Source organism: Sorex fumeus, unplaced genomic scaffold, assembly GCF_029834395.1.
Source record: "Sorex fumeus unplaced genomic scaffold, SorFum_2.1 ptg000122l, whole genome shotgun sequence".
Taxonomy (NCBI): Eukaryota; Metazoa; Chordata; class Mammalia; order Eulipotyphla; family Soricidae; genus Sorex; species Sorex fumeus.
In genome coordinates, this window is record NW_026606179.1 from 30,503,680 (window position 1) to 30,516,090 (window position 12,411).

The window sequence follows — 12,411 nt, forward strand, 5'->3', positions numbered from 1 at the left end:
CTTGCAAGGCAGACACCTTACCCGCTGTGCTATAGCTCCAGCCCATATATATATATATATATATATATATATATATATATATGTATATATATCGAAGAGCCCAGCAAGCTACTGAGAGTATCCTGCCTGCACGGCAGAGCCTGGCAAGCTCCCCATGGCATATTTGATATGACAAAAACAGTAACAATAATGGGTTTCATTAACCTAGCCCTGAAAGAGCCTCCAATCATTGGGAAAGTCGAGTAAGGAGAGGCTGCTAAAATCTCAGGGCTGGGGTGAATGGAGATGTTACTGGCGCCTGCTCGAGTAAACCGATGAACAATGGAATGACAGTGATACAGTGATACTGAAGCATCACCACTGGTCTAATTGTCTATAGAGATATGGGTTGTTTTTGGACTTTTCTTTCATGGTGGTCTATTGGTCAATAGCTACATATTGTATTATATATTGCATATTACAAATTTTGTGTTATATGAATTATAACAATGTATTATTATTACCACAATATTATTAATATTAGTATGCATATCTTTTATCAATTCCAGATTGTAACATTATTGTAGTTAAATTATCCAACTGTGCTCTTATTCATCAAGATTATCTAAGCTAAAATTTAAAAGAAAAAGATTATCTAAGCTATTCTTGGCTTCGTATATTGCCACATAAATTGTAGAATTGGCTTGTCAGTTTCAACTCCTCCTCATGCTTAACAAAAATCCCTCTAAACTACTGACATTGTCTTTGGCATTATATTAAATCTATAAGTCGAATAAGGGAAAACTAACATCTTTTGTTTTTATTTTTTTCTTGCCTGGGACCCCAGACTTTGGGGTTGTCAGAACCTCCTCAATGCATGAAAGGCACCAGGATTAAGCCCATAGCCTCATGCTTGCCCTAGGGCTTCCTAAATCATGAACCGCCTTCTCACCAGGGATCACAAACTGCAGGGCTGTTATGATCAATCAGCTTTTGCAGCAGTGCCAGGGTTTGAACTCATGGTCTTGCACTTGTCAAGCTTTAAGTCTTTGAAGCTGGGCCCTAAGATGCAACATTTTAAAAATAATGAGTATTTCAATCCCAGAGTATAATAATTTCTTTCATTTTTAAAAAATAAATCTTCTTTAAGATTCTTCAAATAGGTTTTTTATTAATTCTACAGAAGTTTTATACAGGTCTGTTTTATTTATTCTAACAATGTCCTTTATCTTACAGTATATGGTATTTGACATTTTCCTTCAATTTCTAATCAGAGAGGTTAAAATAAAATAGACTTGATAACATTTAGTTTCCTATACAATAACCTTGCAAAATATCCATATTACTTTTTAGGTTTTAATTTATAAAATTTATTAATCCTTGTGAAAAATTCTACACAATTACCAGAGAGAAAGTCACTGCCTAATCTTTATTTCTGTTCTTCAATCTCCAGTTCACTTCTTTTTGCCAGTGCCAGCCTGGGCCTTTGCAGTCTTCCTGGCTTTCTTCATTTAGTTCTTGGTTTCCTTTATCTGTCTTCTTGAGGTCTTTTACTTCTCATACAGGTCATGTCTTGCCAATCTCTATCTGGGCTTGGTTTTCTTTGCATGAAATAAAGAATTCTAAATCATGCTAAAGCCAGCTGCCTTGCCACCACTCAAATGGGTTCTGAATCCAAACACAAAGATGACGTCTGGGGTGGCCTTGTATATTTAAGCAAGTTTCTCTCAAGTTTTTGTCTTAAGTACTGTGGTCTGACCAGAGTGAAGGACATCGATGACCATTTACTTATACTGAAGGAGTCAGTTGGTCATGACCTTCCTGATTTGGAGAGTGACCGTGTTGTTACTGGCAGCAGCTGCTATTCATGACGCCCTTCTGTGTTCTTCAGACATAAGGGAGGTAGCTTATCATTGTAATAATTTATCTGTACATTTGCTTAGATTTTCTAGGCAAATATCATTTGTGCACTATAATAGTTCTTATTTCTTCCTTACTGATCCACATGCATTTTATTTTTCCTTTTTATCCTCTCCCACCCTTTCCTCCTCAACTTTCTCCTCCTTTTTCCTCCTCCCCTCTTCTCTTTTTCTATGTGTGGGGGATTGGGCCACAACTGGCAGTGCTCAGGGGCTATTCCTGGCTCTGTGCATAGAAGTAACCCCTGGTCATGCTCCGAGAACCCAAGTGGTGCCAGGGAACAAACCTGTGTCAGGTACATGGAAGGCCACCAAACACTATTTTGAAAAGACATTCATCCATGCCTCTATTTCCCATCGCAGCTCTATTTACAATAGCCGAGACCTGAAAACAGTCAAGCGCTTCATCCAGAGGGCTGTTCTTGGGTGCTTGGGGTAGATGATACGATTAGAATTTCTGGGCTATATGGGGGGTAGGGGGAAGTACCATAATTAATGAGGAACTATTTAAGAACATTCCATAGGGGGTATGGTGCTGCCAGCAGGTCAATCTGTACCTGTGAGGCGAGTGCATCAGCAGCCTGATGGCACCGTCAGACTTTCAGATACCCCAAAATTGCTGCTGTGCCTTTGGCCAGACCCCAAAAACTTGGGGCAAAGTTTACCAAGAAACTAAATGGCCAAAAGTTGGGTATGTGGGAGACATACCCACAATCCATCTCCAGCTCAGCTATATAATTGAAGGCATGGCCTCTCTGGTTCCTGATCGAACTGCTTCATGGCCATGATCCCAGAAACTCAGAAACGAATCTCAAAACCCAAAGGCTTTTGGCAGAAATGAGTCCTGTTCCTGCAGTAGGTTACTGGTGTTGGGCCAACCCAGGTGGGAATAGATTTTCTGCCTTGGCCTGTTCCCCCTGGCGGCCCTGTGACCGCCATCCTCCAGAGGCCACTGGACAGTCAGGTTTGGGCCTGCAGTGATGAGACAGGTGGGGCCTCACCAAATGGGGGTGGAACTGCCCCTTTCCTCCCCATTCCAGTGAGATCTCCAGTCGCCTCCTACAAACGGCCTCTCTGGCTCCTGATCAAGCTGCTTAACAGCCATGATCCCAGAGACTCAGAAACAAATCTCGCTGCTGTGCCTTTGGCCAGACCCCAAAAACTTGGGGCAAAGTTTATCAAGAAACTAAATGGCCAAAAGTTGGGTATGTGGAAGACACACCCACAAACCGTCTCCAGCTCAGTTCCACCCAGTGGCTTTTGGCAGAAATGCATCTGGATCACATACAAGATGGCTGCTGCCTCAGAGCTTATTGGAAAGCCAGGTATGAGCCAGTAGTGACGGGGCAACTGCAGTCTCATGGAAAGGGGGCGGTACCAGCTCATCCTTCATGCCCTACAGAGGTCACGAGTTGCCCTCCACAAGCGGCTCTTTGGCACGGCCATGGCTCCAGAGACAAAAGGACTTAATCCAGAGCCTGGCATCTTGTGGCAGAAAAGTGAATGGACCATGCATTAAACTATGGCACCATGCCTCCCCGAGGGGAAAGGGTATTGCTCCCTTCCGCCTCCCCCACCCCACCCCAGCAGCAAGGTGGCCGCTGCCTCAGAGCTTATAGGAAAGCCAGGTAATGAGCCAGCGATCATGGGGCAACTGCAGTTTCATGGGAAGGGGGGCGGTATCCACTCGTCCTTCACGCCCTAGCAAGGTCACGAGTTGCCCCCCACGAGCGGCTCTCCAGCACGGCCATAACACCAGATGCACAGAAACCAATCTCATAATTATCTGGCTCTTTGCAGAAATCCAAAATCATTATATGATTCTCATAACCAGCTATAGAAATCAAAGTATTTCACAATGCCTTTTCAGAAATTCTGATTGTTAGGGGGGAAATTCTAAACAATAATGGTGCATCTTTTGTCAAAATAATGTATGTAATCAATGTAGAAAAGAGTTAAGTAGAAATCATCTGCCTCACAGGCATTGGGAGGGATCCGAGGGGGGTATATTGGGGTTTCTTGGTGGTGAAAAATGAGTACTGGTGAAGGGAAAGGTGTTTGATCATTGTATGATTGAGACTTAAACCTGAAAGCTTTGTAACTTTTCCCACAGTGATTCAATAAATAAATATAAGAAGAAAAAAATAAATAAAATTATGAAAAAAAAACATTCCATAGTACATCAGAACAAAGATGCCCATTATTACCTCCCCTCTAACACTGTAATGAAGGTCTCAGTAACTTCAACATTTACAAAGGGAAAAAGAAGAGGTGCCAGAGAGGTAGGGCAGGAGGGAAGGTACTCGTCTTCCATGTACCTGGCACAGGTTTGGTCCCTGGCACCATGTAGGTTCCCTGAGCACTACCAGGGCTTACTCCTATGCACAGAGCCAGGAATAGCCCCTGATCACAAAGATTAAATGTGGCTGTACTGCTGTTACATAGAATGGGTTGTTTTGTGATTATTTTCTGCATTTGTATCTACCCACAAGATGGTATTTGAAAGCCTCTGCCCTAGTATTTAATGCCTGCAAGGGAAAAAAATACCCTCTGAAGTTTATAACCACATAACCCCCTGTGCCCACTTCACCATCTTTATAGCTAGAAAAGCTGACATCAGTCCCAGCTTCCCTTGTTTTCAGACTAGGGACTTCCACTTAATATGCACCAGTGCATTACAACTCAACCTGATCACTAAAAGACTGTTCGTTTATTTTACCCTCATTAAAATAAAATTAGCATCATGATTTTACTCCCATTTCACCTCCCAAATTGTCATGAGAGTTGTGAAACTACAAGGCAAGAAAATAGCCCCTATTTCTTAGAATGGGCCTGACTATTCCTAGCATAGACCTTCAGGTTATCACTGTTCTGTCTCTATTTCTAGGTCCCTGGAGCCTAGCTCCCCTGGACCTGGTGGGTGCTGCTCTGCCCTGACTATACTCACATTCATCTCTCCAGTATGCAATTTCACTGCAATAAAACTGTTTGCTTCTACACATGCTTGTGTCTTTCCTTGGAATACTTCCCTCCTTTTCTTTCTTTCTTTCTTTCTTTCTTTCTTTCTTTCTTTCTTTCTCTCTCTCTCTTTCTTTCTCTCTCTCTTTTTTTCTCTCTCTCTTCCTTCCTTCCTTCCTTCCTTCCTTCCTTCCTTCGTCTCCCTCCCTCCCTCCCTCCCTCCCTCCCTCCCTCCCTCCCTTCCTTCCTTCCTTCTTTCCTTCCTTCTTTCCTTCCTTCCTTTTATTGAATCACCATGAGATACAAAGTTGTTCATGACTGAATTTCAGTCATACAATGTTACAACATCCATCCCTTCACCAGTGTATATTATATTTTCCATCACCAATGTCCCCAGTTTCCCTCCTGCCCCCATCCCCAGTCTGCCTCTATGGCAGACGCTATTCTCTCTCTCTCTCTCTCTCTCTCTCTCTCTCTCTCTCTCTCTCTGTCTGCCTGTCTGTCTCTCTTTTTTGTGTCTCTCTCCATTTTCTTTTTTCATGTTGGTTTGCAATACTGTTATTGAAAGGGTATCATGTGTATCGCTTTACCTCCTTTAAGAACTCAGTAGTTCTTTTTTTCTTTTCAATAAAGGGAAGAGATGGTCACTTGAAGATCTTGCCCACATGCTGGAAGGCCACCTCCCAGGAAAACTACTCTCAGACCAGCGTCTGGATCTCCTGGCTGCCTGGGTCCAGCTTCTGCCATGTAGATGACTGTAGTCCACCGCCAATCAGGACTCAAAACGGGGAGACCAGCTCTTGGCCTAGGAGACTCAAATTCCAGAAATGGATCTGCTGTGGTTGGTTCTGAAGAGGATGACATTAGCGAAGGCATTCTTCCTCGGCTTGCCCAGTTGTTGGAACATTCCACTAATGGGGTTGTAACTCATGAAGTTCTAGGTGAACTACTCAGGGAAGAGGTGCTGGAAAACCACAGGGACCAATGGTCCTTATTGAAGTTCTCCCCAAAGTATGGCAGGGTCACAAACAGGGGAACCCATTGGAGTCCTTGCATTTAAACTCATCCAACACAAAGGTACTCTTGAGCAGGTGTGCAAAAGGGTCTTTGACCTTCAGCCCCACAGCATGTCCGTTCTTGCATGTCCTCAGGAGCTGGGGTCATTGCCTTCTCCTCCTGCTTTGCCTGGGGCTTCTGACTCCTCCTGAGGACCCTTCTCCTTTTTTGGAGTTTCCTCCTTGGAGGGCTCTTGGCAAACTTCTTAGCACCAAACTGGGCCAAATTCTCACAGAGCTTCACCTCCCCGCAAGACTGCTGGGAACCCTCGTTCTGATTAATGCAGGTGAGGAAGCTGAAGTTGGTATTGGGGAAGGACTGGCAGAAAGAAGACTCCAGAACCTGTTTGTAGAGTCATAACAGAGTGCAGACACCTGGGATGTGGGTCAGGGTCACGCGTTCATCTATCTACCAGCAAAGTCCTTGTCTTCAAGCCCAAGAAATTATCTCCTCCTCTGCATTCTCTGCGGCCTGCTTGTTGTGGTACATGATGGCTAAGGTGGGAAACATGCAGATACTGGCAAGGGGGCACAAAGCCCCCTGGGCAGCTGCCTCCGTGGTGGTGGTGGTGGTGGTGATGGTACTTCCTTGCAGCTCCTTGCAGCTCATGCAGTAGGCAAAGGCATTGCTCTCAAACACACAGAAGCCTTTGTTACTGTCAAAGGCTGGAACCTTGCTAGCTAGAAATTTATGCAGAAATTCAGGGGTGCAATTGGTTTGGTCAAAATGAAAATGGGGTGGTGTGGAGGGCACTTGGACCTGAGGCCACTGGGTTGTGCTGCAGAGGGCTTTGCAGGCCCTGCAGTTTCCAGGGTATGTGGACTGGGTCTGGCCGCCTGATGATTCCGCAGAGAAAGAGGGAGCACTCTGTTCATATCCACAGTGATTATTTCCACCCATCATTGTCATAATGGTCTCTTCTCTGTCCTAACTTCAACCCCTAACACACTCGTAGCAAGCTGTGAAGCTGGGCCATTTCCAAGGCAGAGGCCATGGAATGTGGGTGTCTGCGCCTGTGCTTTTTATTTTCAATTCCCCACCCCCCACTTCCCTTCCATCCTCTTCCCTTCCATTTATTGTTGCTGTTGCTGTAACTGGTGGTCACATACACTTGATTGTACTGCTTGATGGGAGGTCACACAGTTGGTCCTAGTGTTTGTACACAGTTTTAGTTATGGTTCTTGCACACACACACACACACACACACACACATACACACAAATACAGACACACTTTTGGTTGCGATGTTCACTGAGGGTCCCACACTTGATTGCAGGGCTTAAATGCTTAGTTGCTATGCTTGCTGGGGATTACACAGCTTAGTTGCAGTGTGCCACATGCTGGGTTGTAATACATGGGAGATCACACCCTCAGTTGAGCTACCAGGGTTCCCAAAGGGCAGTGCAGTTGCATAGGAGTCTTGTGAGGAGGTGCTAGGGATTGAACTCAGTCATATCTCTACCTCTGAGCTCCATTTCCAGACCCAATTTCTCCTTTTAATTCATTAGATTTTGCTTGCTTTATATTACTAGAGGAGCTGTTGGTAGGTGCTTGCAGATTTAGTATTGTTGTATTTTGTTTCTAAAATGATATTTTTATGTTTTGATTTTTAGCCCACACCCAGTAATTCTTAGGGCTTAGTCCTTGCTCTGTGCTCAGGAATCACTCCTGGTGGTGCTCAGGGGCCTATAGGGGGTATCAGGGATCAAGCTGAAGATGGCCTTGTGCAGCACTTTACAAAAGTGCTTGCTTAAAGGCAAGTACTTTACCTCTGTACTATCTCTCTCCAGCCCTGAACTTTTGCTTTTTTTTTCCACCTTTTGGTCAACACCCAGCATATTCAGGGATTACTCTTGGCTCTGCACTAATGAATTATTCCTGATGGTGCACAAGAGGCCATATGGGATGCCAGGAATTAAGCCCCAATCAGTTGCATGCAAGGCAAGTGTCCTGCCCACTGTACTATCACTCCAGTCCAGTTTTGCCTTTTTAATTACAAAAGTCTCACTCTGTTTCTGATATTTCTAGCTCTAAGTTTACTTTGATATTAGAATAGCCTCTCCAGTTTCCTTTTGGTAGTACTTGTCATAAATATTTTTAATTAGAACATTTCATCCGTAATACTTAATGAATAAACATACTGTAGGTAAAATGCAGAAGCATAAAGAAATTGTTATAGGCACTACATCCAGTGCTTCTTGGAGGGCCTGAGGCTATTTCCGGTGATGCTAATCCAGGAGCATCCAGACCTAGTGATACAGTGCTGCTTAGGTCTGGGAGTGCTCAGAGATCCCCAGTATTGAACTCAATGCATGTTCTCTACCACTAGAGTCATCTTCTTGGTTCATACTTAGATTAAAATCTACCACTTCACTCTCGTCTCTATAACTTCTTGGTTTGATATTTAATTTTCAGTTCAAGATGCCGTTCTGTCTAACGTTCATTGATTTAAAGAAGGCCTTTGATTCTATTGAGACGGAAGCAGTCACTGAAGCCCTAGCCAATCAGGGTATTCAAACTCAATACATCAGGATTCTCCGTGAGCTGTACTATGGATTCACTACGAGGATCTCACCATTCTACAAAGAAGTGATCATTGACATCAAGAGAGGGGTTCAGCACGGTGATACCATTTCACTGAAACTCTTCAATGCCACCATAGAGAACTTCATGCGACGACTAGAATGGGAAAGAATGGGAGTGAAGATAGACAGTCGGCAACTACACCACCTCTGCTTCGCTGATGACATCATTCGAATAACAGCAAACATTAGCCAAGAGGCACAAATGCTGGCTGACTTCGACCATGAGTGTGGAAAGGTCAGACTACAGCTGAATCTCAAGAAGACAATGTTTATGAGTAACAGTTTCATTCCTGACATTCCATTCACTCTCAACGGAATGAACATCTCCCAATACAACAGTTTTGTGTACCTAGGTCGAGAAGTCAACTGCACAAATGATCTGGCACTGGAGTTGCTCAGGAGGAAGAGAGCAGCTTGGAACGCCTTCAAGAGCATCAAAGAAATAGCTAAGAGGATGAAGAACCTCTGGCTCTGGGCACATCTCTTCGATTCGACTGTTCTTCCTGCATTAACATACGCCTCAGAGACCTGGGCCCTACAAAAACAGGATGAGAATGCTATTCGGGTCTCCCAAAGGGGAATTGAAAGAGCTATGCTTAGAGCATCACGCTTCACTCAAATGAGAGAAAGAATCCAGAGCTCCGACCTCCGTCGATGATCAAGAATCAGGGACGCTGTCTCATTTGCCAAGGCATCAAAAACCAGATGGGCTGGACATGTAACGATATTTGGAGATGACTGCTGGACTAGAGCCATTACCGACTGGATTCCATGGACGTCAAAAGAACGCGTGGCCACCCACTTACGAGATGATCAGACTTCTTCGTCAAGACCCTGAACGATCAGTTTGAGGCTCTTCATGTTCCTAGAATAAGTAGACGCCATTGGGCTACACTAGCACGCAACAGGGATGAATGGAGATATTACTGGTGCCCATTCGAGTAAATCGATGAGTAACAAGATGTCAAGTGATCAAGTTATCAAGTGATCCCTTATACCCATTACAAAGGATATAATTTTTCTGAATATATCTTTCTTCTATATTATATTGTTAGCTATACTTCCTTTGCTCTTTAAAAAGTTACCCTAAAGATTACTGTAAGCATCACAAAATTGATGATTGAAATTTATATAAATTAGTACTTTTATGCACTTTGAATAGTTGAATGTTCTTAGACCATTTTAACTCTACCATCCCATCTCCCTTTTACTGTTTTGTATATTTATCCTATATTTTATTTTAGACAATAGGGCTGGAGCGATAGCACAGCGGTAGGGCGTTTGCCTTGCACGCAGCCAACATGGCCAACCGAGTTCGATTCCTCTGCCCGTCTCGGAGAGCCCAGCAAGCTACCGAGAGTATCTCGCCCGCACGGCAGAGCGTGGCAAGCTCCCCGTGACGTATTCGATATGCCAAACACAGCAACAACAAAGTCTCCAATGGAGACGTTACTGGGCCCGCTTGAGCATATTTTATATATATTTTGGATGTTGCTAGATATGAACATTTGTGAGTATGTATGTGTGTGTGTGTGTGTGTGTGTGTTTGTGTGCAGGGGACTTCACAAGCAGTGCTCAGGGGACCATAGTGCCACTACCAGTAACATTCAGTCAACACGGTGGGGGTGGTGGGTTTTTTTTTCAATTGAACCACCATGAGATACCATTACAAAGTTTTCATGTTTGAGATTCAGCCATACAATGACTGAACACCCATCCCTCCACCAGTCCAAACTTTCCACCACCAGTCCAAACATTCCCCATTATCCTCCCCACCCCATCCCAGTCCTCACCCTGCCTCTATGCCAGACAATTTCTCAGATATTCTCTCTCTACCATTGTGCATTATATTTCGCTCAAATTTTCCCACCACCATTCAAGCCTGCCTTCCAGGGGCAAATGCTAGATCATTTATTTCCCATTGCTCATTTTGCATATCATGAGAGGTCGTGCAGCCACATAAGCAGACACATGCTTCTGAAATTCTAAGATTGTAGATGATTGGGTTCCAGAGACATCTCTGTAGGGAACTAATCCATTTTGGGATTCAATTGGGAGTTTCTGGGCCTGGGCTGTTGGTGTGCCAAGATGGCTCCCGGAGACAGGTTCAGGCCTCAGATCCGGCATCAGGAGTGGACGGGGAGCCAGAAAAGGACTGCCCAGCTCCTCTGCCACCAAGCAGTTTGGAGACTTAGTTCTGGAACCCACATACTTGGGTCTTGCTTGTGTAAGCTCATGGCCACCGGGATTCCATCTGAAGAAGGGAGACTGCACCTGCTCCACCTGGGATGCCCCGTGAAATCAGCTGGTATGGGTCCCGGAGAGATCTCCGGCGCTTGGTGCGGGTTTTCTATTGAAGAAAATTTACTTATAAATATGTGAAAGGAGATAAAGAGAGTAAATACATGTTCAAGAGAGAACACACGCTTCTCCAGAGTGAAAAAGCAAGCAAAGCGGCCTACAGACAAGCAAGCAACATAATACATGTTCAAGGGAGAAAATGAGCCGGGAGAGAAGCAAGTCAAGAGACATGCTCAAGCAAATGGAATATGTGCACGAATTTGGTCTTGCAGTCTGAAAGTTGATTTTTTACTTAACTTTTAAGTACCAAACTTATTGAAATTGAAATTAATAGTATTTGTCTTTCTCTGACTTCCACTAAACATAATAGCTCCTAGATGTATGAATGTTGGTGCAAATAGCAGGATTTCCTCTTATGAGAGCTGAGGAGTATTCCATGCTGTTTGTATACTGTATCTTTATACAACTGACTACTGATGGGTTCTCAAGTCATTTTAAATTTTTTAAAAACTTTATCTAAGCACAACGGTTTACAAAGTTATTCATAGTACAATTGTTTCAGACATTCAATGTTCTAACACCAATCCTACCACCAGGGTGACCTTCTCTCTGACAAGTTTCCCACCTACCTCTCCCTGCCTGCTCTTTTAGCAGACACAAAATAGTTTACACACTAAAACAAAATTACTCTTGTATTAATAATTCCCTTTGTAGTAGGGACTGTTGCTGTGATAAACAGGGTGATACACACGCCCTGGCTCTCTCTGGTGACACACTCCTGCTGGTTCTCTGAGGTTGCACACTCATGGCTGGCTCTCTGAGGTGGCACACGCATGCTGGCTCTCTGAGCTTGCAAATGAGTGCTGGTTCTCTGAGGATTCACATGTTAGCTGTGGTGTTAGCACTCTTGGCTGCATTGCTCATTATTCTGGTTGTACACACTGGCTTTTACCATCTACCCATCCCAAGTCTGCCCTCTTAGCAGACAAAATTATTTACTTCATATTGCTTTTTATAATGAATAATTATCAGAAAATTCATCTATAAAGGTTGATTTGTGTTCATTGTTGTATCTCACAATGGTATTACTATTGCCTGAAGATTTACTGAGCTGATTGGTGTTAGTTGAGTTTTCTTTGTTGTTTTATGCTCCCTGAGCTTGGGCCAGTTACTTCTATGCAATTTTCCCAACAAATTTGCTGTTTCCCTACTGGGCTGTCAGTACTATGAAATTTGGAGGTGTTGAGCGGCTGCATATGCAGAGGCATGCTCCAGAAGCTGGAATGGTTTGCTGGCTTGGCAGCTTGATGAGGTTCACTTGTGGAGCTGGACGTTTCTATGCTGAGAAGTATTGTTTTGGGGCATCTGGAGGTAGAGGGAGAAGGGTATGGGGTGTGCTGATTGGGGGAGGGAGGTAGGGAATATGCTCACCCCCATTCTGAGAAGGTTTCAAAGTTCTCAGTCCAGACCAGTCTACCTAAGAAGTTCAGTGACTTGCTATTTTTTCAATGTTAGTTTTGGAGCTGGGCTGTTTCTCCATTTTCAACTCTTTGTTACTGTAAAAATGTGGCCTAATACATCTTTAAATATAAAATTTGTCTCTTGCATACAAG

General features: G+C 43.9%; 2 pseudogenes; both read right to left on the reverse strand.

Annotated features, from left to right (window-relative positions):
* Positions 1–1,433: 1,433 nt before the first annotated feature.
* Positions 1,434–4,900, reverse strand: LOC130043682 (40S ribosomal protein S24-like; annotated as a pseudogene).
* A 600-nt stretch (positions 4,901–5,500) lies between these two features.
* LOC130043683 (elongation factor 1-gamma-like) lies at positions 5,501–6,821 on the reverse strand (annotated as a pseudogene).
* Between the last annotated feature and the right edge of the window lie 5,590 nt (positions 6,822–12,411).